The following is a 19,674-nucleotide window of genomic DNA, read 5'->3' as shown; positions in this document are numbered from 1 at the left end:
GTAATGGGAACAGGGACTGTCTCTGACATGAACTCAGTGGCTGGCCATTGATCATCTCTTCCTATGGGGGGAGCAGCCTTGCCAGGCCACAAAGGAAGAAGAAGCAGCTATTGCTGATGAGAGCTGATAGGCTAGGGTTAGATGAAAAAGGAGAACTCCACTATCAGTGGACTTGGAGAGGGCCATGGGAGGAGAAGAAGGAGGGAGGGTGGGATTGGGAGGGGATGAGGGAAGAGGCTACAGCTGGGGTACAAAGTGAATAAACTGTAATTAAAATAAAAAATAATAAAAATAAAAAGAGAGAAAAAATCATAGAAGAAAAATTTCCCAACTTAAAGAGATGTCCATAAACATACATACAAGAGGCCTACAGAACACCAAATAGACTAGACCTACAAATAAATAAATAAATAAAAATAAAGATAAAAGCCACTCCATGTCACAGAATCTTCAAAACACTAAATCTACAGAACAAAAAATAATATTAAAGCAGAAAAAGAAAAAGTCCAAGTAATATATAAAGGTAGTTCCATAAGAATCACACTAGACTTCTCAACAGAAATTATGAAAGCCAGAAGGGCCTGGGCAGATGTCATGCAGATTCTAAGAGACCACAGATGCCAACCCGGACTACTATACTGAGCAAAGGTTTTAATCAACATAGATGGAGAAAACAAAATATTCCATGACAAAACTAGACTTAAACAATTACCTACACAGCAACCCAGCCCTACAGTAGATACTAGAAGGAAAACTCTCACCCAACGAGATCAACTACAGCCAAGAAAACACAGGTGCAGATAACTTCTTTACAAACAAGGCAGGAAATATTGTGGTTAGTATTCAATCTGTTGATTGAAAATAAATAACACAACCAATTATACCTGAAACAATAGCACCAAGTAGGAGGGATACTGTCTATCATGTATCAATCTTTCGTGCTTTTAAATTCTACCATGTGTGCCTGAAGGTATTCAAATTCAGTAAATGTATGTAAATATGAGGTTTAATAAAGGCATAGTGAATAAAAAAATTAAAATTTAGATTAAAAGATTAAAATTTAGAAAGTTTTTTTTCAAGATTCTCTGTTCAATTATAAGGTCATGGGCCATAAAACAGAAATCTCAAAATAAATTAATAAAGCATGAACTAGCGGTAGAGGAATAAATAAAGAATACATAGGGAAGTGCCACACTAAAAAAAGATATGTTATTTGTCAAATGTGTATTTTATGCTACAACTTTTATAATGAACTTGTTTTTAAATAATTCAGTAATGATTTTTTCTATATTAAATGTAGTCCACTAACATGACTTTCGGCATGGAAGCAATAGCAGGCTGCTTCCTGACTGCATTAATCTTACACAGTCAGTAGCAATAGTAAGGAAAGTTATTATTAACACTGTCTTTATTCGCTGTTAGTAACATACATGTTTGTATTGGAGGCATCCTGGCCTTACATTGTGCTACTAAACTAATTGATGTTAAAGAAGTATCTCCATGCATGGTACTTGGTTGGAGTATGAACCCCTGCACAGACATAGCCCATGGCAGTTCAGTGTTCAAGTGGGTTACATAGTAACGGGAAGAGGGACTGCCTCTGACATAATCTGATTGGCCTGCTCTTTGATCACCTCCCCCTGAGGGCGGAGCAGCCTTACCTGGACACAGAAGATGACAAGGCAGCCACTCCTGATGAGACCTGATAGATTAAGATCAGAAGGAAGGAGAGGAGGAACTCCCCTATCAGTGGACTTGGGGAGGGGCATGCGTGAAGAAAGGGGAGGGAGAGTGGGACTTGGAGGGGGAGGGGGAAGGGTTTATTGGGGGATACAAAGTGAATAAAGTGTAATTAATAAAAATAAATATTAAAATTAAATTAAAAAAGAAGTATCTCATATCCCCTTCCTTCAATATAATTTCACTTACTAAACTGAGAATAACTGACATGTAGTTGAAATTAAGACAAACCAATGCTGTTTATAAAAATAAACCCTTCTGTATACGGAAATTTGGTGCAAATACATTCCAGAGAGCAATAATAGGTGTCTCTTATAACACATACATACAACACACACTCATATATGTGTGTGTGTGTATATATATATAGTATTTGAAAGATAGAAAAATAGTTCCAATAAAACCACAAAAATTGAAAAGTGGCAAATCAATAGTTTAAAAAGATTTATGTTCAGGAAAAAAAAATCTTAAATTCTGTATCCTATAAACCTAATCCAGGAAACAATATATTTATCCGGCTTACTAGATTTTAAGAAAGTCATAGACCAATTTATAGCAGTTTTTGTTGTTGTTGTTGTTATATGAAGTATACCGTGTTTTGCATTTTGCCAAGCATTCAATATTAAAACTACAGTTCATTTTCCTCCATGTAATTCCCATTTCTTTTGTGTTTTCTAATGTCTATTTTTATAGACATATCAATTTGAAACAAAACAGAAGCTGTTCCATTCCAAAAGTCAGTCAATCCCACTAAATAATCTTTATAAACCAAAGCATTCCATCTATAGCCTTCAGTTGTCATAACTCACTTGAACATGTTTGATTCACAACCATTCTGAATCTGTTTATGTCCATTTGGAATCTGTTCATTTAGTCACAAAATTATTATTATTATTATTATTAATTACAATTTATTTATTTTGTATCCCAGCTGTAGCCACTTCCCTCATCTCCTCCCTGTGTTCCCTTCCCTGTCTTCCCCCCTTTTTGTCCCTCCCTTAGTCCATTGATAGGGGTGGTCCTCCTCCCCTACTATCTGACCCTAGTCTATCAGGTCTCATCAGACCTGCCTGGAACGTTTTGTTTTCTGCTGCCTAATAAGGCCACCAGACCAAGGGGAGGTGATTAAAGAGCAAACAAAATTACTGTGCTAGCGTTTACATTGTCTAGGCCACAAAGTTGCAAATGTATCTTGCAAAGTTTGCAAATCACTAGCAAGAAAGCAAATCAGAAAAATTCATAAGGATATAAAGAATCAACATAAAGAAACAACTTTTAGACTTTTCATCTCCAGGAAACTTGGACTCTCTCTCTCTCTCTCTCTCTCTCTCTCTCTCTATATATATATATATATATATATATATATATATATATATATATGTGTGTGTGTGTGTGTGTGTGTGTGTGTGTGTGTGTGTGTGTGTGTATATATATAAACAATAATGAACAACCAGCAGTTCACAACATTACCAGTAAGCCTCCCTGACGTGTTTTTAAACTTACTGGCAATGATGAGACTAAAAGTGTGCAACTTACTTCTGGAGCCTGAAGAGTTCCTCACTACCATGAAGGAGTCAGCACTCGGCCTGGCTGCTGCAGAAGACTGGCAAGGTGAACGCATCTCCAATGCTGGTTCTGAGAATTGTGTCAGAAGGAAGGGTTGTCATCTACTACATTTCTTCTCAACACCTGGCTGAATGGATACAGGGACTCTTCAGAGGAAGCAAACAGAACAAAGAAACTCCATCAAAAACTGCTTTAAAAGTACCTGGAATTTATTGCTGTAAACTGCATGTTCAATTCCAACCCATTTTAGAATGCTCGCAAATTAGAATTCACTTATATTTGCATAGAAAACTCTGCAATGGAAATGTGCAATATGTTCTCATTCCAATAACTATGTCAACACTCTGCTTTTAATTTTTTGGAAGGCATATTCTGTTTTTGAAACTATAGGTAGTTTAAATGATCCTAAACCACATAATGGTCTTATAACTCACAGTATGTTTAGTTATGGCTTGCTATATGCCAGGTACACATGCACATAACATTAGATTTAAAAATGAGCAAATCTCAAATAGCCCTGTCTGGTCCGCAAGGAAAACAGAATTACTTTATGTTAACTGTATTTATTTTAAAAAGACAAAAATCTATCCATTGCAATACATGCATTTTTTCAGATAAGGTACATTTAGACATATTACATACATAGAATATTAAGTTTACAATAGTATTTTTAAAGGGTTTGAGTTGTGATTATTTCTTCTCCTTTCTGAAGATTGTGTGGGATGCAATGTTTAACTTTTTTCATTTGTATATTTGTATGTTCGTTCCAGCTGATACTCAAACCCAACACTTTTAAAGATGCACAAGTAATTTATAAAATACCTTTAAAATGATTAAAAGAATTTTAATATGATTGAGACTGTGATAACTATCCACAAAAGCACAGATTATTTTCAAAATATGACAATAAATGATGAATATTAGATGAAACAAATATGGTTTGCTCATAAACTTCAAGGGTGCTCAGGTTTTCTTCCCACAATCCTGTAATAAGTCTACTAGATCCTACTCAAGCTGTGGAGCTGATCATTTGTGAGCTCCCCCGTAGGAATTTCCAATACCAACATCCAATATGACTGCTCTAAGAAAGAACTCTGCCTGTATTACTTCCTGTTCTCTTTTTTATTCTATGCTCTTTTCTAAATTGTAGGTCAAAGGGGCTTTGTTATCTCTTGATTTCAGAAAGATATTTGACAAAAATATCTCAAAAAAGTACAGAGGTACTAAAATACTTATGGCTTAATTTTTAAATATTTTATTAATTGAGAAGTTCATATAAAATATCTTAATCATATACATGGTTTAATTTACAAATAACACTAAGTCATCTCATGAATTTCCATGTCTGGAAAAAAAAAGTATTTCTAATCCTTTCCTTGGATAACTGTATTGATGATTCCTTATTTTTTTTAGAAAGCTGAGTAAATTTTAAAATCAATCAAATCATATAAATGGAACAATTTTTTTAAATGTATTTATTTATTCATTTTACATCCCTATAATAGCCCCTTCCTCCTGGTTCCACAGTCATTCCCTCTTTTCTGTATCCCTCCCCCTTATCCCCTTAATTTCAAGTATTGTATTTTTAATTTGCTCGAGTCAGAGTCCTGTTATATAGCTCCGACTAGCTGTAAAAACTTCAATTCTCCCAGGTTAGCCTCCCTAATACTAGAATTATAAGCAAGTGTCACATGCTTAAATATAAATCTAAATTTAAGAGAGAGAGAGGAGATTCTACTGTTTTTAAATAAGTGCTGAGATGGCCTCCACAGTGTGACTTGCATGTACAAGGTTAGGCAAGACAAAATGGTAGTATGCACAGAGGAGAAACTTATAAAGCCCCATCACCATTAGAGAAGTTTTTAGCCAATGATGACTTCAGGGGAACAGCATTTTCTTTAGCAATTCATCTGCTGAACGTTTAGCCTTGATCCAGTATACAGTCTTACACCCATGAGCACATAGACAGAATCAAGTGGTCAAGTGTGTTTACAAAATGAGCACATTATATTGAAGGGAAAAATCATGGTGGGATGGGGAAGAAATTGGAGAGAGGGAATCATGAATGTGTATGATTAAGACACCCTATATGTATGCATTAAAATAATGGGGAAGTTATCACAAACTCGAAACTCTAAGAAAAACTAGTGAATTTAAAGATCTACATGTTGTTAGTACACTGTTGTAGCACTGTCACTGCTCTGCAAACTACACGTGATACAAGATCAATAAAAATTATTTCTATATCAGGATGTTGAACACTGACATTTTAATTTTAATACTAAAATTTTCAGAAACACTGAAAAGGAGTGCATGTTTACTGTAAAATTGTAAAATAGTAAATACAGTTTATTTCAGTATTTTTATGAATCAGATGAAAATTATATCATTGTAAGTTAATATCATAAAACATGATTCTTATGGAATCATAGCTAGGATATACCTCACATATAACTGCAAGTCAATTATACCCCAACAAATAGAACATAGCTATTGAGTGTTTGTTCATTTATTATTTCCATAAATATTTTAAACTAACTTATATTTGTATGTACTTGATTGATAAGGAGCTTAAAAAGTGAGTGTCCTCTCCCTCCAGAGAAAAACATCCTTATCAGTGTATGTAGGTTCTTACATACACATGAGGTTACTATAAACATTTTTTCCTTCTTTCATTTAATATATATTAAAGAACATTAATCCATTTTCTTTAATATAGACAAAGTATCTATTTTATTAGTGCAAATAAATCAGTTCCCTAAAATGTAATACTTGAAAAATATTGTTTTCCACATTGTTAAAGTAGAAATGATAGACTCAATTCTGTATGCATACACTTGATATTTGTTTGTGAATGCATGCACAAACACTAGAAATAAAATGTTTAGGGCACAGATTGACCTTGTCCCTGAAGTATTTTGCAATAGCCCTGTTTAGTAAGGACATGGTATACAGTAAAATTACATTTGAGTTCTGTTATTGTGTCTTATTGCATTGTGGCAACCAATACAAATGTTTCAGACTGTCATCCTAATCCACAGGGAGGAATTACTAGAGGTCAAGAGAATTCTAATTTTCAAAGCATGAACAATACAGAAAATGGCATACCATTCACTTAAACTCCATTTTCTTTTTCAGGGAAAGATCCATTAATGTGGGATACACATTTTCTTTCCTGTAATAAATTTTATTAAGAATTTACTAATTGTCACAGATTACAAACCATATGTTTCCTTACGTTTCCAAAGAATCATTCCAAGAATCAAATTATGTGATTACATGTTCTCTGTGACTGCCATATTAAGCAAATACAGAAAATTCAACTAACCTTGGGCAAGGTCATGTAGGAGCTAATGAAATTAAACTGTCTTCTAGAACCAGCTTCCTCCACAAGGTGCCTTATACAGCATGATGTAAATAAAGATTCCATTAAGCCATTCATTAAAGGATTGTGTTTTAGTCTGAATGTATGTTCTCCAGAGTTCTACACATTAAATTTTTAGTGCCCAGGATTGTAATCTCAGAAACTGCCTGGACCATCAAGAGATGGGTCCTGGCATGAGTGCATTCAGTTATTGAGATAATCCGTGGTGTCTTTCCTGCAACTTTCTCTCTTTCCTTCCTTCCTCAAGGTATGACAGCTCTATTCTACACATATTCCAGCCTCATCATTGGTCTAAAACAATGATGTCACCCAGTTTTAGACTTGAACCTACAAAATGCCGTTCATTCTATTTATGTGCTTGGGTATGCAGCTACATGGTTTTAATTGTGCCAAGAGGGTACATGTACCCATGGAGGTGCAGAGGTACCAGCTCCAATGGAATTACAGGCATTATTAACCATCTGATGTGGGTGCCTGGAAAAAACTCAGGTCCTCAGTGAATTTCCTTCACTTCTGAGTCATTTTCTCGCCTCCAAAATGTGATTTTAAAGACATTCTTTTCATTATGTTAGTAGCCTCGTGCATTACTCTGTCATAATGCAAAGCTCACACAGACTCCGTGGAAGTACCAGTCATAGACACCGTATGAGGAGATAACTGGGCTTGTGATCATGATACTGTCACTTTATATGTAAATGTTCCCTTTATTCCTTGATACTATAATGAAGTTAAATATCTTCTAACAAATTCTTTTCTCCTAGTTTTAATTCCAAGCTGCTGTTGCTGTGACCATTTCACAGTCTTACAAATCTGACACCTATTATAGTCATGGATTCTCAAGAAATGGGGATCCCCCTAACAATTATATCAAATACCAATTATAAACTACTAAACAACTCAGATAATTTATGAAAAGCATTAAAAATTATTAGAATTTTTTAAATTTTTTATTTAATTTTATTTATGTATTTATTTATTAAAATTGATTCACTTCATATTCCCACTGCAGCCCCCTTCCTTGTCTCCTCCCAGTCCCACCCATAATCTCTCTTCTGCCCCTATTCCCTTTCCCTAGTCCCCTGAATAGGGAGGACTCCTCCACTTCTATCTGACCCTAGCTTATCAGGTCTCATCAGGACTGGCTGAATCATCTTCCTCCGTGGCCTGGCAAGAGGGAGAGGTGGTCAAAGAGCTAGCCACTGAGTTCATGTCAGAGACAGCCCCTGTACCCCTTACTAGGAAACCCACTTGGGAACTAAGCAGCCTATGGGCTTCCTTTGAACAGGGGATCTAGGTCCTCTCTATGCATGGTCCTTAGCTGGAGTATTGGTCTCTGCAAACCCCCCCCCTCCACACCCTGGGTCCAGGTATAAAACACATATTTTTCAGGTGAGAATAATTATTTTTACTTTATGAGCCTAAAACATCATCACTAAGTGATGATCATTTCTCTGAAATAAAAGAGGTACAGAGTCTCATTATTAGTGAAAGTGGGGCTCTAAAACCAGTTTTATCCAGAAATAACTAAAACTACATTAGTTACTTTTCATTTACACTTTCTTTTTACTTTTTAAATTTATTTTTGATACATTTGCATCACAGAGGCCTGCCCACCGCTTAGGGGCACAGACAAGCTAGAGCAGTTTTGTGGTGGAGAGAGAAAGAAAGTGGAGCGCTTTGTGCACTAGAAAAGAGAGGCAGAGCTGGAGACAAGACAGAGGTGAGGAACCGCCTGATTTGACAGGCCTGCACTGCCACCTGAGGCCATGGTGAGATCTGAGGGACACACTGAGTTGGCATTGGCCCCTCTCCAGCTGCATCACTCAGGAGAGCTGCTGGTACTGTCCTTGCAAGCTGCCAAAGGCAGAAGAGCTGGCCTTCAGCGTCACCTGAGCAGTGCTCCGGGCTGGTGCCGGTGGTGAAGGCACAGGTGCAGGAGAGGTGGCAAGCTAACCAAACCAGCTAATACCCAGGTCCAAATCCGGGGCTTCGAGTTGGCCTAGCCAAAGATCTTGCTTGTGTGACCAAAGCTGCAGAATCGTCATGGTTCAGCGAAACAGCAGCAGTCTTGGTGAGGGTCCAGTAGTGATTGCCCAGCAGAAGCCAGAGTCTTGTACCAGACCGATGACTCATTGCAATGAACATTTGTAAATAAAGCTGTTCAGCCAGAAAGATATACTATATGGCACATTGTGAATCATCATAACATCCAGAGAGAATTTTATTTTTCTTTTTGGAGGGTGTTATAATAGTGGAGGCCAGATATGGAAGGACTGGGAAATCAGTGAAATTGAGATGCATGTATTATGTGAAACTCAAAATAAATAAATGAATAAATAGATAAATAAATACGAAAAATATACACATTTACACCCCCTTTCCTTTCCATGTCTCTTGCTGCCGAATTCAGAGTCTCTTTAATCATTGCTGTCAAACATACATACAAATGTTGAATTATTTTAAGTGACCATGGATATAAGACTATGCGTTGCAGGCCAATAATAATTTTGTTTCCCTTCTTAAAACTATATGAGTTTAACCCATTAAAAACCAAAGAAATCTTTGAAATCTATGAGGACAACAATGGAATTTTTTAATAACTGCACTCTTTATAAAAAAAATGAACAATCATGTCATCTTAACTAAAAGGTCTGCACTTACTTACTTTCTAGATATTTGTTCTACATGCTGTACAAAGTCAACTCTTAAAATATTAACAACTGAGTAACACTCCTTCATTGTCTTCCAATTGCTTATTTAACAAAAACATAAAAGTATAGTTTATATAATATAACCATTATCTCTATGGGACAACTGGACAACTCAAAACACAAGTAATTCCAAAAGTATATCCAGATATAATATAGTTTATGCTTATAATTCCTGCACTTGAGGAGAGGGCAACATACAAGGTTTTTTGTTTTTGTTTTTGTCTTTTATGTTTACAGCAAGCATGCACTAAATAGCCAGTCTTTGTTCAACTAGCAATACAGCAAGACCCTGGGTCAGAAAAGAGAAAGAAAGACAACCTAAAATAATTCAAACCACAGACAATATAACTTTGAAAAATATTTCATATGAATTAGTTTCTCAAACCAAAAAAAGATCATAAGGATTTATATAAACAGTATTATTAAAACATACTTTCTCAGCATGAACACTGCTAAACCTAGGTACTTTAAAAATTAAATTAGAGACACTGATTAAAAATAGAAATAATCTTGTGTTACAAAATACTCAATGTAGCAAAATGTTTACAAATAATCACCCTCTTCCAAGATCATATGACAAATGAATTAGTGCCCTACTAGAGCACTCACCAGTTATGTAAATGTCACACTGAAAATTAGCACAACTAATCATCCCTTCCCTCTAACAGTGAGAGCTCATCAGTTCAATAAAACATAAATCTTAGTGACCTAAAATCGTGTTGCTGTATTGGTAATTTTCTATGAACAAGTCTTAGGGTAATTTAGTCATCGTGTTGCTCAGTGACTCACTGGGCAAGGGAAAGGACTATGCAGTCAAAGGACAACAATACTGATGCTCAATGATTTCATAATTAATTCATTCACCAAATTTCATGATAGTTCAAAATAGCAAATGCTAGACACAAAAAACAATAAATTAACCACTGGCTTAGTGAAAAAAAAAAAATCTATGACCACAATTGGTAGTTGGTAGTTAATTATAAATCCTCTGTGCACTAGACTGTGCACATTACACATTAAAGATTGTAAAAAAAAATTGTTCTTCTTAGAGTAGTTCAAAGCAAGAGTGAAATTTGTCAATTCTTACATATATGTGTCTTCCATCTGTCCCTAACAAAATGCTTTGCTCTATATTTATCGAATAGTACACACACACACACACACACACACACATCACACAAGTCTTGGTACAGTACTAAGAAATATATAATGTTTTAACCAGTTAACAATGGAAAATTTTAGTTTACTAAACCATACTGAGTGAGAATAGCACACAAAACTATCTACAGTTTTATAAGTCTAAATCCTTAGAATGCTTCTAAGTAGATGATATATTTATTTTACATGTCATGCATTTACACACATATCCACACACACTCATTATTCCGGGTCAGAGCCATGAATGAATATATACTTCAAGACTGCTGTGTGTTCAGTTTAGATTCAAAAAAGTTTATTACATTAGAAGTGCAAAATATAGTAATAGTTATTTTTTCATTAGGCAAGTAAAATTTAAACAGGCTGAATACAAAATAGGAAAAAAATGGTTGAACACATAATGTTAAATTATCTTGAGGATGAACAAATTTATACTCCCACCAGTGATGGAAGAGTGTTTCCCTTTCTCCACATCCTCGCCAGCATGTGATGTCTCTTGAGATTTTGATCTTGGCCATTCTGACTGAGATAAGATGGAATGTCGGAGTCATTTTGACTTCCATTTCCCTGATGACTAAGGATGTTGAACATTTCTTTAAGTGCTTCTCAGCCATTCTTGATGCCCCTGTTGAGAATTCTCTAGTTCTGTGCCCCATTTTTAAATTGGGTTACTTATTTTTTGGGTTTTTTTAGTTTATAATATATTTGAATATTAGCCCTATGTCAGATGTAGGATTGGTGAAAATCTTTTCCCAATTTGTAGACCACTGTTTCATTCTATTGATAGTATTCTTTGCCTTACAGAAGCTTTTCAGTTTCATGAGGTCCCATTTATTGTTTATCTTAGAGCCTGAGCTGTTGGTGTTCTGTTAAGGCACTTTCTCAGAAAATGAGGAATAGTTTTACCTCAAAACCCACCTATACCTCTCCTGGGTATGTACCCAAAAGGCACTCCACCATACAACAAGTACACTTGTTCAACTATGTTCATATCAACTTTATGCACAATAGCCAGAATAAGGAAACAACCCAGGTATCACTCGATCAAGGAATGGACACAGAAATTGTGGTACATTTACACAATGGAATACTACTCAACCATTAAGATCAAGAAAATCATGAAATGTTCAGTCAAATGGATGGAACTAGAAAAGATCATCCTGAGTGAGGTAACCCAGAACCAGAGAGACACACATGGGGTATATTCACTTATAAGTGGATTTTAGCCATACAGTAGAGGATAACTGTACTGCAACATATGGACTCAAAGAAGATAGGCAACATAGAGAATCTAAGGGAGGATGCATAATTATCACTTAAAGGGAAGATAGAATAGACAGTTAGTGGCCAAAGCGAGAGTACAAGGTAGGAGAGGGGTCACAGAGAGTTAAGAGGATAAAGAATAGACCTGGGGAGGGCAAGGATGAGAGGACAGAGGACTCTAGAGAAAAGAGAAACTGAGGAAGGGTTATCGTGAGAAGCTGGAGACCTAATCACAGTAGGCTCCTGGGAAGATATTGGTGTACTCAAACAGAGACTCCTACCAGAAGAGGCCTTACAGACTGAGGAGAACATCCACTAACTAAACTAGTCTCCTAGAAGAGGGAAAGGAACACCAACCCACCCAAAAAAACCTTTAAACCAAAAGTTAACTTGCCTTTCAAGATGTGCAGAGATAAAGATAGAGCATATAGAGCAGAGATTGAGGGAATGTCCAACCAAAGCCTGGCTAACCAAAGTCCTTCCCTGTCGGAGAGTGCCAACCCCTGATACTATGAACAAAACTCTGCTAAGATTGCAGACAGGAGCCCGACAGAGTTGTCTTCTGAGAGGATCTACCCAGCAAAGCCTCAAAAGAGATGCTGAGACTTAGAGCCAAACAGTCTGATGTGCAGGGAGTCTTGTGGAAAAGTGAGAGGAAAGAGAAAAGGATTTGGAGGTGACAGTAGCTCCACAAAAAGATCAACTTGGCCAACTAACCAGGGCCCAGAGGAGCCTGATAAGACTGAAGCATCAACCAAGGACCACGCAGGAAATGGACCTAAGGTCCCCTACAAAGATGTAGTATATGGGCAGCATAGACTTCATGTGGATCCTCTAGTAAGGGAAGTGGGAGCTATATTGGACACAGACTCACTTGCCAGCATGAGGGAATGGGACTGGGAGAGGAGGAAGAATCGGCCTGAAACAAGGAAGTAAAGTGAATTGAAAAATTAAAAACAAAACAAAAATAAAATAAAAAAACAAAACTTGAGGCATATCATTGACTTAGTTGCAAAGTCTTCCAAAATTTAGTTTCTGAAGGTAAACAGTATTATTTAGAAAATGCTCTTCTCACAGTAGATGGTGTCTATAAATTCTAATACAAAAAAAATACATGTAAAATAAGGGGTACAAAAAGCCTACTGAGGTAATGAAGTATCTTGATTTACATGACTAATTTTTTAAAATGATAAGACTAAAAAGTAATTTTAAAATGCTTTAAATTATAATCTCATAAATTAAAGGTAATAATCTAAGATTTCTTGAAATTAATATTTATTTTGCTCCATAGGATTGAGATTTGTTTTAAATTACAATTTTTGAAATGACATATTTGCCCTAAAAGTTGATTTTAACTGAAATCATCTTATCCCTAAGGTAGTAAAGGTTAATCTCTCTCTCTTTTCCGGAACATCTCTATAGTGTTCCTTCTTTTCTTTATTCTTTTCTCTTCCTTTCTGAACATACAGAATCACCATTTCCCTATGATACCAGAGATAATTTTATAATGAAACCATCCTGTAATTCCATACACATAGTAATATTAATTTGGGGAATGGATGAAATGAGAATCTCAAAGCATGTATATTATATGATGTCTTTTCTTAAAAATTCTAAATCATATACATATTAAAGGAAAATAAATCAAATTTTAATGTGAAGAATAGAAAGTGCATATTTCACTTGCCTATTAATATTCATCGTACAAGTAAACTTTGAGCATGTCATTTTATGTTAATTATAATTTTGGGTTAAGAAGAAAGTATACGTAGAATACATAGGAATCTTTGCTTTTTTTTTTTTTGGATCTCATGAAAATCTGCTTAATGGTTCACCAGGGTACTTCCAAATACTCTTTCTTTTTCTTTATCTTCCTATTTTTTTATTTTTACTTTTGATATTAATTACAGTTTATTTACTTTGTCTCCATGCTGTAGCCCCCTCTCTCATTCTCTTCCAATCCCACCCTCCCTCCCTCATCTACTCCCTAACCCTCTCTAAGTCCAATGATAGGGGAGGTGCTTCTCCTTCCATCTGACCCTAGCTTATCAAGTCTCATCAGGACTGGCTGCAATGTCCTTTTCTGTGGCCTAGTAAGACTGCTCTTCCCTTGGTGGTGGGGGAGGTCAAAGAGCCAGCCACTGAGTACATGTCAGAGACAGTCCCTGTTCCCCTTACTACGTACCCACTTGGAAACTGAGTTGCCATGGGCTACATCAGAGCAGGGGTTCTAGGTTATATCCAAATATAGTCCTTGATTGGAGAATCAATCTCAGAAAAGACCCCTGTGCCCAGATATATTTGGTCCTTGTGGAGCTCCTGTCCTCTCCAGGTCATACTAACTCCTCCTACTTTTATATGATTCCCTGCACTCTGCTGAAAGTTTGGTTATGAGTCTCTGATACACTGCCAGGTAGCCTTTCAGAGGCCCTCTGTGGTAGGCTCCTGTCCTGTTTCTTGTTTTCTCCTACTTACAATGTCCATCCCATTTGTCTTTCTAAGCAAGGATTGATCATCTTACCCTGGATCTCCTTCTTGTTTATCTTCTTTAGGTGTACAGATTTTAGTATGTTTATCCTCTCTTATAGGTCTAGTACCCACTTATAAGTGAGTATATACTGTGTGTGTCTTTCTGTTTCTGGGATACCTCACTCAGGATGATCTTTTCTAGATCCCACCATTTGCCTGCAAATTTCATGATTTCCTTGTTTTTAAGTACTGAGTAGTATTCCATTGTGTAAATGTACCACAATTTCTGAAGACTCTCCAGAACACACTTAAATGTTCAATGAATTACTTTGTCTTTTTCAAATAATATCAAAATAAAATGTATGTAAGATGGTCAGTTCAAAAAAGTAAAAATACAGCATTTTTCATTGACTAATATTTTAATTTTTCATTATGTGATTCCTACATGGGTTTTAGTATCATGCATAGAGATATATAAACAAATAAGAGATGCATCCTAACATGATATATGAGGATATGTAAAACAATTAAATAAATAAACAAAGTAAAATGCTTTAATACAGATATATATCAGTGTTTTGAATATGCGGTTGGCCCAGCTCTGTAACTGTAAGAAAATTGAAAAATAACATGGGTTAAAAGAAAAAACTGAAACAATGTTAGAGATATCAAAAAACCCATGTGGCGTAGGAGGTTGGAACACTTTCAGTTCTACTGCAAATGGATTCAGGTGTAGGTAATATGAAGAAGCACAAGACATACACTAGGAGTATTGCAAGGTATTTCCGAACAGATTTAAAACAAGGAAGAGCCGCACTGCGGAACTGAGACACCGTTCCAACACACTGTGTGTGTGCCTATGTGTGTATTATTGATAACTATTATATATGATAATTATCCCTCTCTATATATGTATCCATATGTACATGTGATAAAGGAAAGTATGTCAGCACTTTATGTTTTTTTGCTCGAATGGTCTTGTGTGTGTTGGCTGGTACTCTAACACTGATGCATGCTCCTAGGTTTATACATCACTTCAGTCGCTCCATCTTCCCTGAACTTGATGGAACATACTTATGACCTCAGCATGGAGAAGAATGAGTCCAGAGGATTGTTAGTTTGAGGTTATCTAAGCTTCAGCACAAAACTAAAGTAAATAAAAAATTAATAGGAAAGGAAGAAAAGAGGGAAGGAAGGAAAGAGGAAGGAAGGGAAAGAGACAAACACAAAAACCTTGTCTCACTTTCAACAAACACGAAAATTCACCTTGTAATGATATGCATTGATGATATAGAAATTTTATTGGCATGTAAGTATTTTGTGATCTAGGGATCACATGAAGAAAACTGTATGCTTGCAACGTCCAGTACGTTCATTTACTACACATGGGAACTTGAGAAGGTCAAATTACAAGGTTTTTTTCCATGAAGAAAAAAAAAACAAAATCACATATCAAAACATTCAAAGATACTTCATGAAGGGAATATATTTAAAAGAAAATATGGTTCATCCATAAAAATAGTTTCTAAGGTGAAATCTGTGATTCACTCAAAAAAATATTCTGTTGGCATTGAGGCCATTGGAAAGAAAAGTTAAAGGAGCTATGGAGAACAGAGCACAGTGATTCTCCATAAGGTCAGATTCCAAACTACTATAGGTAATGACAGAAGGAAAGAGTCAGAGCTACAGATGAATACAAAACAGTACTTGGAGGCACGTTCAGCTACATTATTGCATTATGTGATAACCCTGCAGTCCTTGAGCCTTATTTTATTCAGCATTTTAGCACTTACTTGACAGAGGACATAAGTAACACAGCTTATTAAGTTTGTGAATCTGCGACTGACAAAAACCTAAGATTGAAAAACGTCCCCACAGCTTTAATGGATGAGCACAAAATGTCAAAATGAAATATGCATCCAACGTTAAAAAGACTCAGACTCAGAAACTTAACTCCTAATGTGAGGATGCTTTTAAATTCTACATATGAAATAAACATAAGAGATTAATTAGCTCATGAATATTAAATGTTAGTTTCCAGAGTGCAGCATTGGTACTAATACAAAACCATATTCATAATGGCAGACTTCAAGAGTGCACTGAACTTTCTGATTTTTATCATGCCACATATCACATATAGGACATAGTATATCATTTTGAACTCTGATAGGATTCCTGCAGATTCACGTTCAAGGAACGCACTGCTAGTCATTAACATTTCTTACTAAATTCCTTGAGCTACTAGTCCAATTATCTACCACCAAGCAAGAAAATTTCTTTGTTCAGTTTTGCTTTGCTTTAATTCCATGCATGACTTCTATAATGTCTAGGTAAATTCCTTTGATTCTCACATTATTGAGTGTACTTACAATATTTTTAAAATTTATTTCAAACCTTTCTTCAGAATCAATTGAGAAATTTCTGTGCTGCTTCTTATTCTTTTATCTATGTTCCATATTGCAATAACTATTTTTTCTACATTGAACCTTTTCCCCATTCCAGTAATAAATGGCTATCAACAATTTTCTGTAATTATTTTGACAACAAGCTATATTTTGTAATTTTTGTTTCTGAGACAGATCAATGTTCACCAGACAAAATAACCTACATAATTCTTTTCCTATACTATTGTGTGTGCTTGTATGTGCCCAAGTGTGTTCAGGTACACACGTAAAAGTGAAGGCCTCAGCTACTTTATAGGTTAGTCATTTGCTTAATTATTTTGAGTCAAGGTATCTCAATGGCTGACCACTGAGCTCCAGGGGTTCTTCTGTCTTCAGGCACTGAGATCTGGCTATACAGATTTGCATCTTTCACCTGGCAGATATGTGAGTACTAGAGAACTCCATTTCCATCCAAATTCTTGCATAAAAACTTTATTGACAGAGCCATCTCTCCAGCTCACACCTATAATGTATTTGTCTGGTAGTAATATCAACATGATGATTACATGACAAATTACAGAGTGTTCTCTCCTGTCCTACTTTTTTCAAGTTTGAAATAAATTAGCCTTTTGTTAAAAATGTTTAATTAACTATGATATTCAATATCATAGAATGTTTGGCAAGAAGAATAATAGATTTTATGAGTATTAATTTCATATTTAATGTCATAGATTTAATATGCTTTGATTTCATTAACTAAGTATTTTTATATTAAAATTAATATTCAGGAAACTATATGTATAATTGATATTCAGGAAACTATATACTTCTTTTGAGGTTTTATTTTTTTTTATTTCATGTGCATGAGTGTTTGCCTGAATGTATGTATACCTCATGAATGCAGTATTCATGCAGACCAGAAAAGGTCCATAGATCCTCTGACAGGAGTTATGTACCGTTGCGTGCTGATAATTGGGACTGGGGTGAAAGGAAACAGGTCCCTAGAAGATCATTTACAGATGACCGTTCCTCTTAACCACTGAAATATCTCTCCAGAACCAGAAAACTGTATCTTTAAATGAATGATTACTCATGTAATTGATAATAAATCTTTTTTATTAAGCTGTTCCACAGTAATTAGAGATATTAATAGTATTTAATACTCTAAAATAAGACCTATATTTAGATCAAAGTCTTTTAATGACCTGTACAAGTAAGGGAGTTGTTACCTTTAATCTATTTAGCTAACTAAAATGAAGTGCATAAACTGCAAAGAATACATTCATCTTAGTAAATTCTGTACATCCATTTTAAAATAAAAGTATGTTTAAGCACTTTTGACAAAGGCAACAAATAATGAAATGGAAAAAATTATCAGTAATATATTCTTCTTTTTATTTTATAGGAAACTATTGTGAAAACTGATAACAGGTAATATATAATATTATGATTTGATTGAATGTTTGATTAAATGGTGAAAGCAATTTTAATGTTTGAACTCATTTCTTGATTTGACAATGCAATTAAGATTTGTTTTTAGCTTATGCAATATGTGAATTAATGGTTATTCCATGGATTAAGCTGAAAGATTTTTTTAAACACAAATGGATAGATTGGTTAGTAAATTAATTTTTAAAGGACCTCACAAAAACAACATAGTTGATCAATTTTTCATAGCTCCATTAAAATTAAAGAGCCATTTTTTTCAAAGTGATAGGAATGCCTCTCATCTAAAATGTTCAGACACTCAACTGAGTTAAGAACATTAGAATCAAGAGACTCATAAAACTCTTATAGAAGGCTGCTATAAAGTGTGCATACTTCCCCAGCCCTATACAGTTGGCTTGATATATAGAGTCTTATAGTGATTAAGAATAAAGACACACCATTTATAAATATAAAATAAAAGATTCTGCTTGATTCTAAGTGACTATTAAGAATGACCAGACATGTCAGCATTTACAAGGAATAGGAAATGTCTTTAATTCTTCTTTATTAAAGTAAAATTTATTTCATCTTTAATAGTGAATTTTTGTCAGTATTTGAAGTTGTGAAATGCATGTGTTTTTCTTGAAAATCTTAGTCTCATTAAGATGATCTATTTACTTGTATCCCGGTTATAAACTTTCTTGCTAAGTGACTATATTATTTCCTGTTCTTTTTTGTCTGCCTTACAGATTTGCTTGAGCTGTTCATGTGAACTCTCAGAGAGGTAGTTACAGACAATTGTATTTGTGTCTCTCTTTTAAAAACAGCAACATCAACTAATTTTGTCTCTGTATGCATTCAGTGGTTGCTGACCCTGCAAATTTACTCAATAAATTTGACTAATGGCAGATTGCCCAGTGAAGTGTAGCCCTCTTGATGCTTAAAAGTCACACGCACAGGAAAGATGCTGCCAGAATCTTCCCATTGATTGAGCTGAGTCCTCGAAGAAAGCCTGGGCCTATTACTGCCAGACTATGAAAACAGAGAACGCAGCACATATGAAATAGTGAGACATAAGTGAGTACAACTAAAGGGAGCCTAGGTATTTTCTAAGTAAATGACATTTTTGCACATGGTTAGGTTGGCTGTTTATTTATTTATATTTTCATTTTTGCATTTTTAGGATGAAATTTGGAGAAATTAATGAGAAACAATAATGGTTAGCTAAGAAAAATATCACAAGTCAAACTGCAGAAAATCCAAATTGGATTCAAGTTATTTACAAGGACACTGAAAATCCACACTAAACCGTAAACACTGTAAGCAATAACCACTAAAAGAGTCCATGAAAGGACAGTCTTTCTCACCACAGACAAGCTAATTGCATTGCTTGGGTCGATTTCTTTGGCCATATCTGCCTTTTGGATATCCATACTTAATGAAGGCTCATATTCATTCTGTTCTGTGTCGAAAATTTCTACTCTAATGTCTGAGAGAATAAAAGTATTTTGAGTCAAAATCAAATTTGTGCCTAGAGTCATATGAGACCTTATATGATTTTCTGACTTCA

The 19,674-nt window shown here is 35.1% G+C and overlaps 1 protein-coding gene across 3 annotated transcripts in view; it reads right to left on the bottom strand.

Moving 5' to 3' along the window:
• Lrfn5 (leucine rich repeat and fibronectin type III domain containing 5) overlaps window positions 1–19,674 on the bottom strand; it is a 306,408-nt gene that overhangs the window by 163,153 nt on the left and 123,581 nt on the right. The window contains exons 2-3 of one of the 3 annotated variants that reach the window (XM_060387560.1): window positions 6,415–6,481; window positions 3,277–3,452 (exon numbers count right to left, since the gene is read on the bottom strand). The exons of 1 other annotated variant lie outside the window; for it this stretch is intronic. The gene's annotated coding sequence lies outside the window, so the exon portion shown is untranslated. The remainder of the gene's footprint in view (window positions 1–3,276; window positions 3,453–6,414; window positions 6,482–19,674) is intronic. One more of the 3 variants, XM_060387558.1, reaches the window with a different exon arrangement.

The sequence above is a fragment of the Meriones unguiculatus genome, chromosome 7 (assembly GCF_030254825.1).
Source record: "Meriones unguiculatus strain TT.TT164.6M chromosome 7, Bangor_MerUng_6.1, whole genome shotgun sequence".
Classification (NCBI taxonomy): Eukaryota; Metazoa; Chordata; class Mammalia; order Rodentia; family Muridae; genus Meriones; species Meriones unguiculatus.
The sequence above is the reverse complement of the archived record's forward strand: the minus strand, read 5'-3'. Positions and strand labels throughout refer to the sequence as shown.